The sequence below is a fragment of the Asparagus officinalis genome, chromosome 7 (assembly GCF_001876935.1).
Source record: "Asparagus officinalis chromosome 7, Aspof.V1, whole genome shotgun sequence".
Classification (NCBI taxonomy): Eukaryota; Viridiplantae; Streptophyta; class Magnoliopsida; order Asparagales; family Asparagaceae; genus Asparagus; species Asparagus officinalis.
In genome coordinates, this window is record NC_033800.1 from 150,540,438 (window position 1) to 150,553,097 (window position 12,660).

Consider the following 12,660-nt stretch of genomic DNA (forward strand, 5'->3'; position numbering starts at 1 on the left):
ACCCTGTCTCGCTGGCGAGATAGTATACACCTGTCTCGTTGGCAAGACAGCAAAGTCTGTCTCGCTGGCGAGGCAGCAAAATACTGTCTCGCTGGCGATACAGCAAAGTCTGTCTCGCTGGCGAGACAGCAAAGTCTGTCTCGCTGGCGAGACAGTTCATACCTGTCTTGATTTTCCAAAAACAGTATTAGATCAATTCTTGTGATTTTTTGAGTGATCTTCTCTATGTTTGGGATATCTATTAGCATTTTTTTGATGCCTACAGATACCCCCTCCAAAGTATTTCCAGACGTATTCTTTTATAGAAGAGTCTGAGATACTTTGGATAAGATAAATTTTACTTACGATCCCTTCAATGCTTGGTTGAGTAGATCGTGTAGAAGAATCTGTAACATGGCTTCAACTCTTGATCTCTTCATCCATTAGTCTATTCAGTTCTTTGTAGAATAGCTAATACTTCTCCGGCACTGCGTTTATCGCTCGACCGTTGTTGAGATCTTGAATTGAAGTTGGTATTTCCAGATTGATGCTCGTTTGTCTCTCGAAAGTTCGTCAGGTTATTCTTAAGAATATCAAGAGTAATATTCTCCAGAACCTTTCCGTCGAATGTAGGAAAACAGTTTAGACTCGTGTATCCATTGGAGTATCCATGTGTATTAAAACAGCATGATATCGCCAAACAATCATTGCCGTCTCGTGATACGAGACAACTTATATTGTCTCGTGGTGCGAGACAGTAAATGCTGTCTCGCGGTGCGAGACAGTATATGCTGTCTCGCGGTGCGAGACAGTAAAGTCTGTCCCGCACGGCGAAGTCGGGATTATAAAACCCCGACTTAGGGTTTTTTCTGGGTTTTTTCACGTCGGATTTTGGGCGATTTTTGTTGATTTCTTGGGCGATTTTCTGCAAGCTTTGACCAGTTCTCTGTCTTTTCTCCTTCTCTTCGTTTCTGATTCGTGTGGAGCTTTCGTTTGTGGAGATTTTACTCGGATTTTGAAGGTTTGTTCACTCTCTTTCTTAAAAAATCTCAACTTTCCTTGACTGTGACTTTGCATGCAATGTTTCTGGCGCATATTGTGATGTATTTGAGTGTTATCCTTGTTGATTCTGAGCCCGAAACCCTAATTTTCTTATTGGGTTTGAATGTAGTTTGCGCACTCATCATGTCGCCGCGCCGATCCAGAAGTTCCCGAGGCCGCTCGACTGCTCAGTCCCCTGAAGATACTGGTCCCGCTGCCGTTTCACATGGGGGTATATTTCTTTTGCCCTTTCACGAATTTAAATATTGTATTTCGTCAATTTCATATATATGTACCTGTATTTGCATGCAGATCCTCGTTTGTATCATTTGAGATACCCTCGAGAAGAGCCGGTATCCTCCTTTGAGGGGATCGACGCTTAAAAGTGTTTGTTTTGCTTGGACAAAACACACTTCATAATACACATGGGCGATTTCATATCATCCCATATGTATTGAAAGGTTCTGGTATGCCGTTATAATGTTCGTGCATAGTAACGCATATCTCCTTTATACATATGGTAGATGGAAAATCGTCACACCTGTTATGAGATAGCGACTATATCTTATGGAGTAAGATATACCGTTTTCTCTAAAATTTTAGGGCTATACTTACACAGCTTATGTGTATCTCCTGTATCAGTCCATTTTCCTGCCACAATCTTCACCGTCGATGCAGTTACGGGCCAGAATAGTGTCACTCATTCTTATTATGAGGGGATACCGTTAATCGAGTCTGCTCCTCAGTTCAAGTCAGATTACAGCGAAGGGGCCCGAGAGTTGATTCAACGAGGTAGTTGCCGTATTCTGCGACGGTTAATCACGGACGCAACATTAATTTCAGAGCAGGACTCAAACCAATGTATAAGGAAACCAGACTTCTTGTTTGGTGACTCCATAAAGGATCCGGCGATTGCTTTCTGCAAGCCTGCGCAGTGGTTACACGAGGATGGTTCGTCATTCCTATACTTGCCTTTTATCCCTCGAGAGCATTCACTGTTAAAGTTTAGGAATTTATCGGTTGGACGTGGAATGTTCTGGAGGTTAACCGAAAACCACGAACGTATTCATTGCGGTTTCATCGGGAAAGAGGCTACTCCAGGTTCCAGTGAAAGAGCTTCTATACGAGGGCTTCATCCGGGTGTCTTAGGCCAAGACAATATACCTCAGAATGAAAAGACAGCGCAGGTCAACACCGTGAAGAATCGTTTGGCTGCAATGAAGAAGAAATTACCCCACGAGAGTTTCAGATGTTATGGATGGGTCCATTATTCTGGGGATAAATGGTGGTGGACCAGAATGACTCGATATGTGTTGAACCGTTGGGGGCGAGAGTTAGCAGAACTAGGGTTGGAAGTCCCGATCCGTGCCAGCATGCATGGTCTGCAAATTAGTGTAGGTCATTTCCTCCGTTTGTTCGAGATCTACAATTCTGACACTAATACGTTCTTCACCAAGAACGGGGAGCTCGGGTTACCATTGCACGAAATGATGAAGGTGTCTGGCTTGCCCATAGGTGATGTTCCATATCAAGAGTTCTTCTCAACCACCAGTCAGCTTAATAAGATGAAGGATCGGTCATCTGTGACCCACGAGACTTTATGGGAGCTGACTTGTCATTATCATATAGCTATGGCTGAGATGGATACCAAAGCTAGGAAGAAATCTCCCCAGGTCAGCTTAAAGCAATTCGCCGATTATCTGTTCAAGAACCTGGAGGATCGATCAGAAGAGGTACGTGGATTATCTCCTTTGAGCCCGGGTGACATCAATCGGCTGTTGGAGAAAATAAACGCATAATCTTACACTTCTCATTCAGAAGATGGGTTTTCGCACGAAACTAAATTCCGCTCTTATCTGTTTCAAGCTGGTGTTCCGATTCGCCCCACTACTCTGCTGGCTGGCTTTCTGGCCATATGGTTGAAGAGATGTGTAGTTCCTCACCAGTCATCCGACGCTATGCCAATGGAAGTGTTGTATCCAGCCGTCCAGTTAGCCACAGGTCGCAGATTATCCTTGCTTCCTGCTATGGTGGCGGCTATTCACAGTGGGTTACGGCAGTTAGTTTCCGCATTCACGCAAGAGAAAAAGAAACCCTCTGCCAGTATATCTGTTCCGAAACTAGAATTACCCTACACTTATTTGATGACATGGTTGGTTCTGCACCGGCCAGATTTAATGGAAGCTCCTGAGACGGTGGATCCTAGTCTTCCTCTTTTACAGACCCTTGAGGGTTGCAAATGGATCAACCATCGATGGCCGGACATAACGAGGCAGTTCAAAATTCATAAGTGTTGGGAATTCTTCCCTTGCTTCCCTCGGTTCTACGGCACTTACAACACAACTTTATTGGATGCTGAAGACCCGAGGCAGAACTGTACTGTTCTAGATGTTGGATGTTTCAGATGGCTGATGAATATCCGACCTGGATATCTGTTGTTCAGGGTAAGGGACGTTTGCCACATTGAGCCCTATCTTCCATGTCGATTTGCCCGTCAATTCGGCTATGACCAAATTTATATCGGCAACCCGAATCGTCACCTTAGCTTTCGAGGTGGACTTATTGATGGGGCGAGAGCTTGGTCTTGGAGTATTGTCGGCTGCACAAATGTTGAATTCGATCTCCCTTTAGAGGCACCGCCTCTACGGATGACCTTCCTCTTTTGTAAGTGGTTGATTGCCGCTAATATCGTCACTCGACGTGGGAGAGTATCAGATTCATAGGAAGAGGCAGCTCCGCGGCAAGCGACAGAGGCGACTCGTGAGGCTATCAGCTCCGCAGCAAGCGACAGAGGCGACTCATGAGGCTATGGTGTCGACTCGAGGAAAAGAGGCTGCTGAATCCTCGAGAAAAGGAAAGGAACCGATTCTTCCAGCTGGTAGTGAAGAGGAATTTGATAGTGAGGAAACAGAGACTTCTGAAGAGGCGGGTGAGACTTGCTTGAGTTCTGATGAAAGAGCTGGTCTCCCTGATTCTTTCTTTGAAAGGGGACTTGTAAGACCTTCCATCGCTCCGGCCCAACCACAAGCTGCTCCGAAAAAACGGAGAGAGAGAGTCGTTATGACCTATCCTAATCGGATGACGGTAGACGTTCTCAGTGGAGACGAAGAGGATGAAGAGGATACAGTGCCTCTTACTCGTAGGCAAAGATCTCAATCTTCCACTCAGGCTCAAACTCAGATTCCTCCTGGAACTGAATTACGCACAAAACGTCGTCATGAAGGTTCTGAAGTACATCCAATGAAAAGACAGAAGAAAGCCGTTTCTAAACCACGTGTTCATCTCCCCACTTTAGAGGAAACGTCTGCCCGTAGCGCTTCTTCAGAAGAACAAGGTAACAATTCGTTTTTATTGCTTTCACGCTTCTTAACGCTCGAACTCATTTCATGCTCAACTTCTGCAGGGAGTCGAGAAGAAGGAGAATTGCCAGCTGATGCTGTTTCTCCCGGAGGTATGGAGACTGAGGAGACCAGCTTCGTCCAGCAAATGCAGGATGCTTCCTGATATTGATCCATCGGCTGCGGATACAGGTACTGATCTTTCTCCCCTCGGAAGAGAAATCCGAGAAATGAATGAGTCAGATCGTGTGCCTCCTTTAATGACCAGTGCGCTTTGTCTCCTTTTAGTCAAGCTAAAAGAAGTGGGTGCAAGTAGTGGAGCTCTCGAATCCGTCTCGGTCAACAAAGGTAACGTTAATCGTCTTTTTGAGCAAATTCGTTTAAATTTACGTGTCATTTACGATTCAACACGTTCTGTAGATGCCATAATGAAAGAATCTGTTGGAGGAGAGGCCACGCATGCAATAGAGGTCGAGGAATTCAATGAGCATCACCTCAATTTCGATCTCTCTGAAGGCGACCATCAATATATCTCCGATTTATTATCGGGGAAAACTCCTGGTGCGGCCACAGAATCCAACGTTGGAGTCGGTTCAACAGAAGCAGGTCCTTCTGAGAGTAAGACTTTGGTTCTGTGAACTCCATACATACATACATATATGTTTTAACTTGATTAATCATATAAGTGTTTGAATTATAGGACCAGCTGCTGGAGCTGATACTACCATAATCACTGGAACGTCTGATCGACCGGAGGGTAGTGAACTCGTGCCATGGGCAGGAACTGAGGTTGATTTGCAATCATCAGTTCTTGAACCTCAACCTTCTACTCCTATAGACCCCATGATGATAGAAGTGACCGTCACTCCCCAGATTAGTCCGGTCGCAACAAAAGCGAGACCAACTGAAGAAGTTGGTACATCAGCCGATGTGGTGTCCAGAGCTGGTAAGTTTAACTCGTCATTTGTTTCAAATTTCTGATTACTATTCTATCATACTCATTGCGATTCTCTTGTTTGCAGAATATTCTCCCAAGGAGCCTCTCAACTTAGACCCAAAGTTCTCTGAGGTTGAGATTGAAAAATCTTCTGACGTAGCTAGTGCGTCAAAAGCTGCCATTCCTGAATCGACTTTGGCTGCTCAGGAGGCTGAACTAGCCCCGTTGGGTGAACAAGATCGTGCTGAAGGCTCTTCTGTTCAACTTGGTATGCTTCCACTCATCGTTATGCATGCACGCATATATTTTGTACTAACATATTTGTCTTCATGTCAGCTCTTTCCTCAACATTATCAAACCGCATTCAAGCTTTGTTAACAGACGATGATCCTGATAAGGCTGGCATTTGCTCTGATCTCCACGGCTTCATCTCCTTTTTGAATTCTATGGTCGATCGTATTCTCTCCAAAGGATCGCACTTTGAGAATTTTAAGAGACCTCTTGACCGTTATATATCAGGGATCAGAGAGGAAGGATATAACGAGTTAGCCGATTCGATCAACGCTTATATGGTCGACTTGAAGCAACATGTTGAACTTCTGAAGGGTCTTCGAACCGAAAGCGTACCTTCCTATATTGCTTCTCGTATGGACTCCAAGTTACAAGCGTGGCGTGATTCTCAAAAATCAGCTAATCTCGAACTCCAAAAGCTAAGAGCCTACAGTACTCAACTTAGGGTGAATGTTGGCAGGAAAACACACGCCAAAGTTAATCTGTGCCAGGACTTAGAGTCGAACCAAGCGGAGATAGCCCGCTTAGAAGAACAACTTGTAAATGCCAAGGATGCTCGTGAAATCCTGGAGTCTGAGTTGACAAAAGTAACTCAAGCTGAAGAAGACCTGTTTCAGCAACTGAATACTCAGGATGAGATACTTGCTGAAAAGGAGCGGGAGGTCGCCGAACTTCAGAATGTTGACGAAGAAGCCTTCAAAGTTAAATTGGCAACTGAGCTTGAACAGGCTCGTGCGTCAGAGCTTTCGCAGCTTGAAGATCAGATTCGTCAATATAAACTCTTGTAATTGGAGGACATATACTTTTGTAGTTTTGTGTGAACACTCTTGATCAATATATTGAATCCTTTTGCTCATTGAGATTTTATTATGATTACTTATTCTTATTTAGAATAAATAACCATAATACTTATAGGATTTTTGGCAAATCCTCAGCCGTCAACGGATTTGATATGCTTTTACCGATTATCGTTTGAGTCGGGCTAGTATGTGAATTATCTAGGTCCGTTTCACATATAACGTTGGGCTAAAAGAATTAAACTCTTTTAGACTTTGAACTACACTGTTGAATATGTAGGCTACATGTGTTAGATGTAGGCTTATCTCTAATAAGGGATAGAGATAACATCCCCCATGTGTGAACTATATTCTATCTCCTGGTCTCTTGTTTGTTGGTAGAGATAAACCCAGAATTGGAGAGGAAGAATTTTATATTCTATCTCCTGGTCTCTTGTTTGTTGGTAGAGATAAACCCAGAATTGGAGAGGAAGAATTTTATATTCTATCTCCTGGTCTCTTGTTTGTTGGTAGAGATAAACCCAGAATTGGAGAGGAAGAATTTTATATTCTATCTCCTGGTCTCTTGTTTGTTGGTAGAGATAAACCCAAAATCGGAGAGGAAGAATTTTATATTCTATCTCCTGGTGCAAAGGGAAACTCAAAGTGGGATCTCCACTTAGAGAATCTGGATTGGTTTGAATAATCCTAACTGTCATAAGGTTTGATTACTTAATTCAAAAGTGGACCTTTCGTTCGCAAAATGAATCGAAAGGAGATTTTGGTTATGGTCCTAACTATAGTAAGGTTTGACCAAGTGGGAGTTTTGAGACGATCCTAACTGTAGGAAGGTTTGATCGCTTAGTTTGTGGACCTCTCGTTCATTGAAGGAATCAAGAGGGGATTTTGGCTTTGGTCCTAACTGTTTAAAGGTTTGACCAAGTGAGGAATAGGAGTAGGGTGCAAATAACAATAAGTTTGTTGATTTGCACAAACTACTCGGTGGGAAATTTTGATTTCAAACATAAGAATTTGACACAAAATAATTTGTTGACTGATACGGACTGATGACTATTGGTTGATCCGATCAGTGAGGGTTTCATGGTGTGAGATTACAAATCATCGAATCTCCTCTTCCATGATCACGTGACAGGGTTTTGTGAGGAAAGATTAACTATCATTGAATCTCATCTCAACAAAGGTAGTAAGAGGATCTTAATTATTTTTATAATAATTAAGAACAGATTATTCACATAATCAGTCTTCATTTAGAATAATCAACTGATATCGGGTTATCCTGGAATATCCTATACAGGATTCTCTAGGAACTTCCCATTTTACATAGGTTATCCTGAACGTATTATGGATAATACTTTTTCAGGAACTTCCTATTTATTGGCATCATCAATTTGTTACCCTCCTGAGTAATCAGGCGGTAAGCACCGTTTGAATAGACTGTCTCTATCACAAACGGTCCTTCCCATTTAGGTTCAAATTTGCCTTTCTTCTTAGAAGTGAGAATCATAGGTCTTCGGACGGCGAGGACCAAATCTCCTTCTTTAAAACTTCGTTGTCGGACCTTTTTGTCAAAAGCCCGGGAAATTCTAGCTTGATAAAACTCGATCTGTTGTTGAGCTTCCAAGCGTTTCTCATCTAACATCTCTAATTCCTCGAGACGTTTTTGATAATGTTCTTCCGTCGTCATACCCGTTGTGAGAGCGATACGGAGGGAAGAAATCTGTATTTCTAATGGAAGGACGACTTCACACCCATATGTTAAGGCATACGGGGTGGTTCCGGTTGGCGTACGGACGGTGGTACGATAAGCCCACAGGGCTTCGCCGAGTTTTTCATCCCAATCTCGTTTATTGGTTTTCACCAATTTTGCCAGAATTTTGATGATAGTCTTGTTCACAGCTTCGAATTTACTGCAGAACTTGATAAATGCGTTGCTGACGAATTGAGGTCCATTATCGTGCACTATTCGCCTCGGAACACCGTATCGATATATGATATGGTGTTTGATAAATTTGATCACATCACTCGTCTTCACCTCTCGAAGTGGAACTGCTTCTGCCCATTTCGAGAAGTAATCGGTGATTGCTAGAATAAAACGGTCCCCTTTGACTGAAGGCAGAAAAATAGGACCCACGATATCCATTCCCTATGTCTCGAACGGCCACGATGTCGCCGAAGGATGTAGATGTTCAGGAGGTATGTGCATATAATTTGCATGTAATTGACACGCTTGACATTGTCGGGCGTAGTCAACCGCATCCTTTACCATAGTCGGCCAATAATATCCAATTCTCCTAAGTCGGTCACAGAGTTTCGGACCGGGTTGATGTGCACCGCACGTCCCCTCATGCGCCTCTTTGAGTGCTTGTTCTGCTTCTTTGCTTGATAGACAACGGAGTAAAAGACCATCGTATGATCGTCGATACAACGTTTGCGCTGTGGCGTTGTAGTAGAATCTCGGCGCTCTTCGCCGAATCGATTCCCTTTCTTTTACATCTTCAGGCAGTATACCATGTAGGACGTAGTCGATAATGGGAAAACGCCAATCTCGAACTTCGGGTTCGACTCCTGTTGAATATGTTTCTTTGGAAACCGAATCGTAGATAGGGACGATAAGTTGGTGAGTTCTCACTGTGATTAATTGTTCTGTCTCAGGAGGCTGAGCCAGAGATACTGACAATGCCGCCAATGCATCTGCGTATATATTTTAGAGACGCGGAACGTACTCGATGAAAAATTCTTCAAACGAGCTTGCCACCTCAATGGCCACCTGGTGGTATGGAATCAGGTCTTGATTTCTGACTTCATACTCTCCTCGAATCTGATTAACTACCAGTTGAGAATCTCCAAAAGCTTCAAGGTATTCGACCCCCAGCTCCTTGGCAAAGTTGAGTCCAATTATCAGTGCATTGTACTCGGCTACGTTATTAGAACATGGTTCGGTCAACGAATATGCTCTAGGTAAGACATGCTTTCCCGGGGAAACTAAAACGACCCCCACTCCTGAGGAGATTTTAGAACATCCGGGTGCGCTCGCTACATTGGTTGATCGGGAAGCCCCATCGAAGTACAATTGCCACACTTATTGATGTGAGGTGGTATTAACTTCGTGAGTTTCATCTGGCAGATCGTCGTACAATTCGACTACATCCTTCGTAGGGTTTTCCGCCAGAAGATCGCAAATAGCTCGTCCTTTAACAGATTTCTGTTGCTTGAAGTACAAGTCATATTGCGATAGGAGTAGAGCCCACCTGGCTAGACGCCAATTCATGGAAGCCGGTTGGGTCATGAACACTCGGACGGGATTTATGTTGGAAATGACATAAATCGTCTGTCCGACTAAATAATGTCGCATTTTCTGAATCGCGAATACCAAAGCGAGGCATTCCTTCTCAATCATTGGATAACGAGACTCAGCTCCTACCAATGTACGACTCAGATAATACACAGCTTGCTCGTGACCGTTATCGTCGTCTTGTGCAAGTAATGCACTTAACGAATGGCTCGTCGCTTTGACATAAATCAAAAACGGCTTGCCCGATTTCGGTGCAACGAGAATAGGTGGATTCGCTAGATATGTTTATCCAAGAAATTTACCGCTGGACATTCCAAGGAAAGACTTAGTTGGGTTCATCTTTAACTGATGAGTTCTCATAAGCTCGAACATTGTCTTCAGATCGTTAATGTGGTCGTTTTTATCACGACTCTTAACGACCAGGTCATCAACGTAGCATTCGACGGTCTTCCGAAGGTGCTCTTGAAAGATTTTCGTCATTGCTTGTTGGTATGTGGCACCGGCATTATTCAAACCGAATGGCATAACAGTATAACAAAAGACACCTAGGGGTGTTCTGAATGCTGTATGTTTTTCATCATCCGGGTGCATCTTGATTTGATTATACCCAGAAAATCCATCCATGAATGACATCCTTTCAAACCCGCATGTGTTGTCAATGATGACATCCGTAATCGGTAGAGGAAAGTCGTCTTTGGGGCAGGCCGTATTCAGATCTCTGAAGTCGATACAGATTCTGATTTTTCCATTCTTTTTAAGGATTGAAACAATATTGGCCAACCATTCAGGATGTTGTTCTTCTCTGACAAAACCCGAGTCAATCAACTTCTTAACTTCAGCTTCTATTGCCTTCATAATTTGCGGACGAAACCGTCTCTGTTGTTGTTTGACGGGTTTAACATCCGGTTTAATATTAAGGTTGTACATTGCTACCTCTGGATCTAGTCCCGGCATATCTTCGTAATTCCAAGCGAATACGTCGATATATTCTCGAATGAGGGCGATTAGTTCCTCTTTTTCATCCGTTGGAAGATCACCGCTGATAAATATAGGCTTTGGGTTAGCTTCGTCACCCATATCAATTTGGACTACTTTATCCTCTGTAGGAGGTTCTCTTTGCTCAAATCGATCACCGTATTGGATATTCATGTAATGTGTCCAAGGATCTTCCCAAGTGGGCAACTGATCGTCTTCTTCAGTTGTGGAAGGATCAACCGTTGCCATGTTTGACATGAGAGTTTTGACCCTTTCCCCAATGCTCACGTCAGAATCCCAAGTTGAAGCATCAGATGAATGTCCACTCTTATTTATTAGTTGGCTAATAATCTGTTGGCCGTATTCGTCATCAGATGATGAGGCATAACCTAGACCCTTTTTATGACTGTAATAATTATCCGGTTTTCCTTTTGGTACATAAGCGGGACGGGGTGGAACCCTGACACCTTGACCAAAATAGAGACCTTCACCAAGCGAGAGGTCATAGCCTTGGTTCGTCATATAATCATTCGCTTGTGAACTGTACCGAGAGAAATATCACCCGGGTTCTTCTTCATCCGAATTAATGTTCAAGAAATGATCTGGTGTAGGGGATGGTTCCCCTTTTCCAAAGACTATCTCTTTTTCACCCCCTGTCTTCGCGGGTAGTATTACAGTTATTCCGAATGAAGTTTGGAGGTGTTTCGTCGTCGTACAAGACAAACGAAGTGGCATATGTAGACTAGGGTCGTCATACAAGTTCTGCATTACATCATTAAGACAACGCGAGTACTCTAAATCATGATTTATTATTTCATCGGCAAGCTGCCAGTTACAACTTTCGTCCGACGATTCATCACCGTCAAGACCGATTACAAGATGTTCAATGTCATTTAGTACAAGACCTTCACTATAATCGAGCCCGGCTTCGGTATCAGCTTCTTCTCCGCTGTCCGTGCCATGGGCCGATGGTTCAGTTTCGGACTCAGCACCATAAAGAAGGGAGTCAGTAAAGTAATTTTCTAACCCCTTGAATGGTTGCTTATCCGCGACCACCGTCTTGACCTCCTCATTAGTGTCAACATACTTCAAACACTGATGGAGGGTGGAGGGAACTATAAGATTACCGTGGATCCATGGACGACCCAACAGTAAGTTATAAGAAGTCTCCGCATCGATCATATAGCAGGTGACTTCAGACTTCAAATCTCCGAGTTGACACTTCACCCGGATTTTTTCTAACGGTCTTGACCCGCTAGTATTGAACCCATAGATAACCGTTCCTGTGGAGGCTAACTTGCTGGCGGGGATTCCGAGATGGTACATCAACCGAAGTGGCATGATGCTAACAGCGGAACCCGGATCGACTTAGATCCGGTTGACAACGCTCGAACCGATATATCCAGTAAAATACAACGGTCTATCATGCTTTGAATTCCTGACTTGCATGTCTTCTTTTGTGAAAGCAATGCAAGGAAATTTGGTGGTTGCCAGATTGCAATGCTGTACTGATGACTCTAGTCCTCCAGGAGTTGGCTTGATCTGAGTGAGGAATACTTCAGAATCAGCCAAAGCTTCTTGTAAAGCTTCTCTGGTTTCTTTCGAGAGACGCAACAACTCGTATAGCGTGATCCTTGCTGGGATATTAGCTAACTGAGCCATGACGTCGAAACGGTATGGTGCGTTCGAGCTTTCCGGTTTATCTCGTCCGATCGGTCGACTGAAACGAGACTGCTTCGGAACTTGAACCTCTTTATGTTGAGGTTCTTTCTCTTTTTGCTTAGCCGGTTGTTGCGGCTTTTCAGCAGCTATTGGAGGAGTTACAACTATCCCCAGCTCCTTCAGAGTTGTAGCATTTGGGTTAGAGGTTTCAGGATATTTATAATGGTATTCATTACCACTCCTTGTAGCAAAAGATTCCTGCTCTTCTTCAGAAAGTGGTAAAGCTGGAATCTGTTCATCATTCTTTTCGGGAATTGCCGAGACTCCATAACAGGACTTCTCTTTCCC

The 12,660-nt window shown here is 43.6% G+C and overlaps 1 protein-coding gene across 1 annotated transcript in view; it reads left to right on the top strand.

Moving 5' to 3' along the window:
- Positions 1 to 12,660, top strand: part of LOC109850768 (NAP1-related protein 2-like) — a 27,010-nt gene that overhangs the window by 787 nt on the left and 13,563 nt on the right. The gene's annotated exons all lie outside the window — the stretch shown is intronic.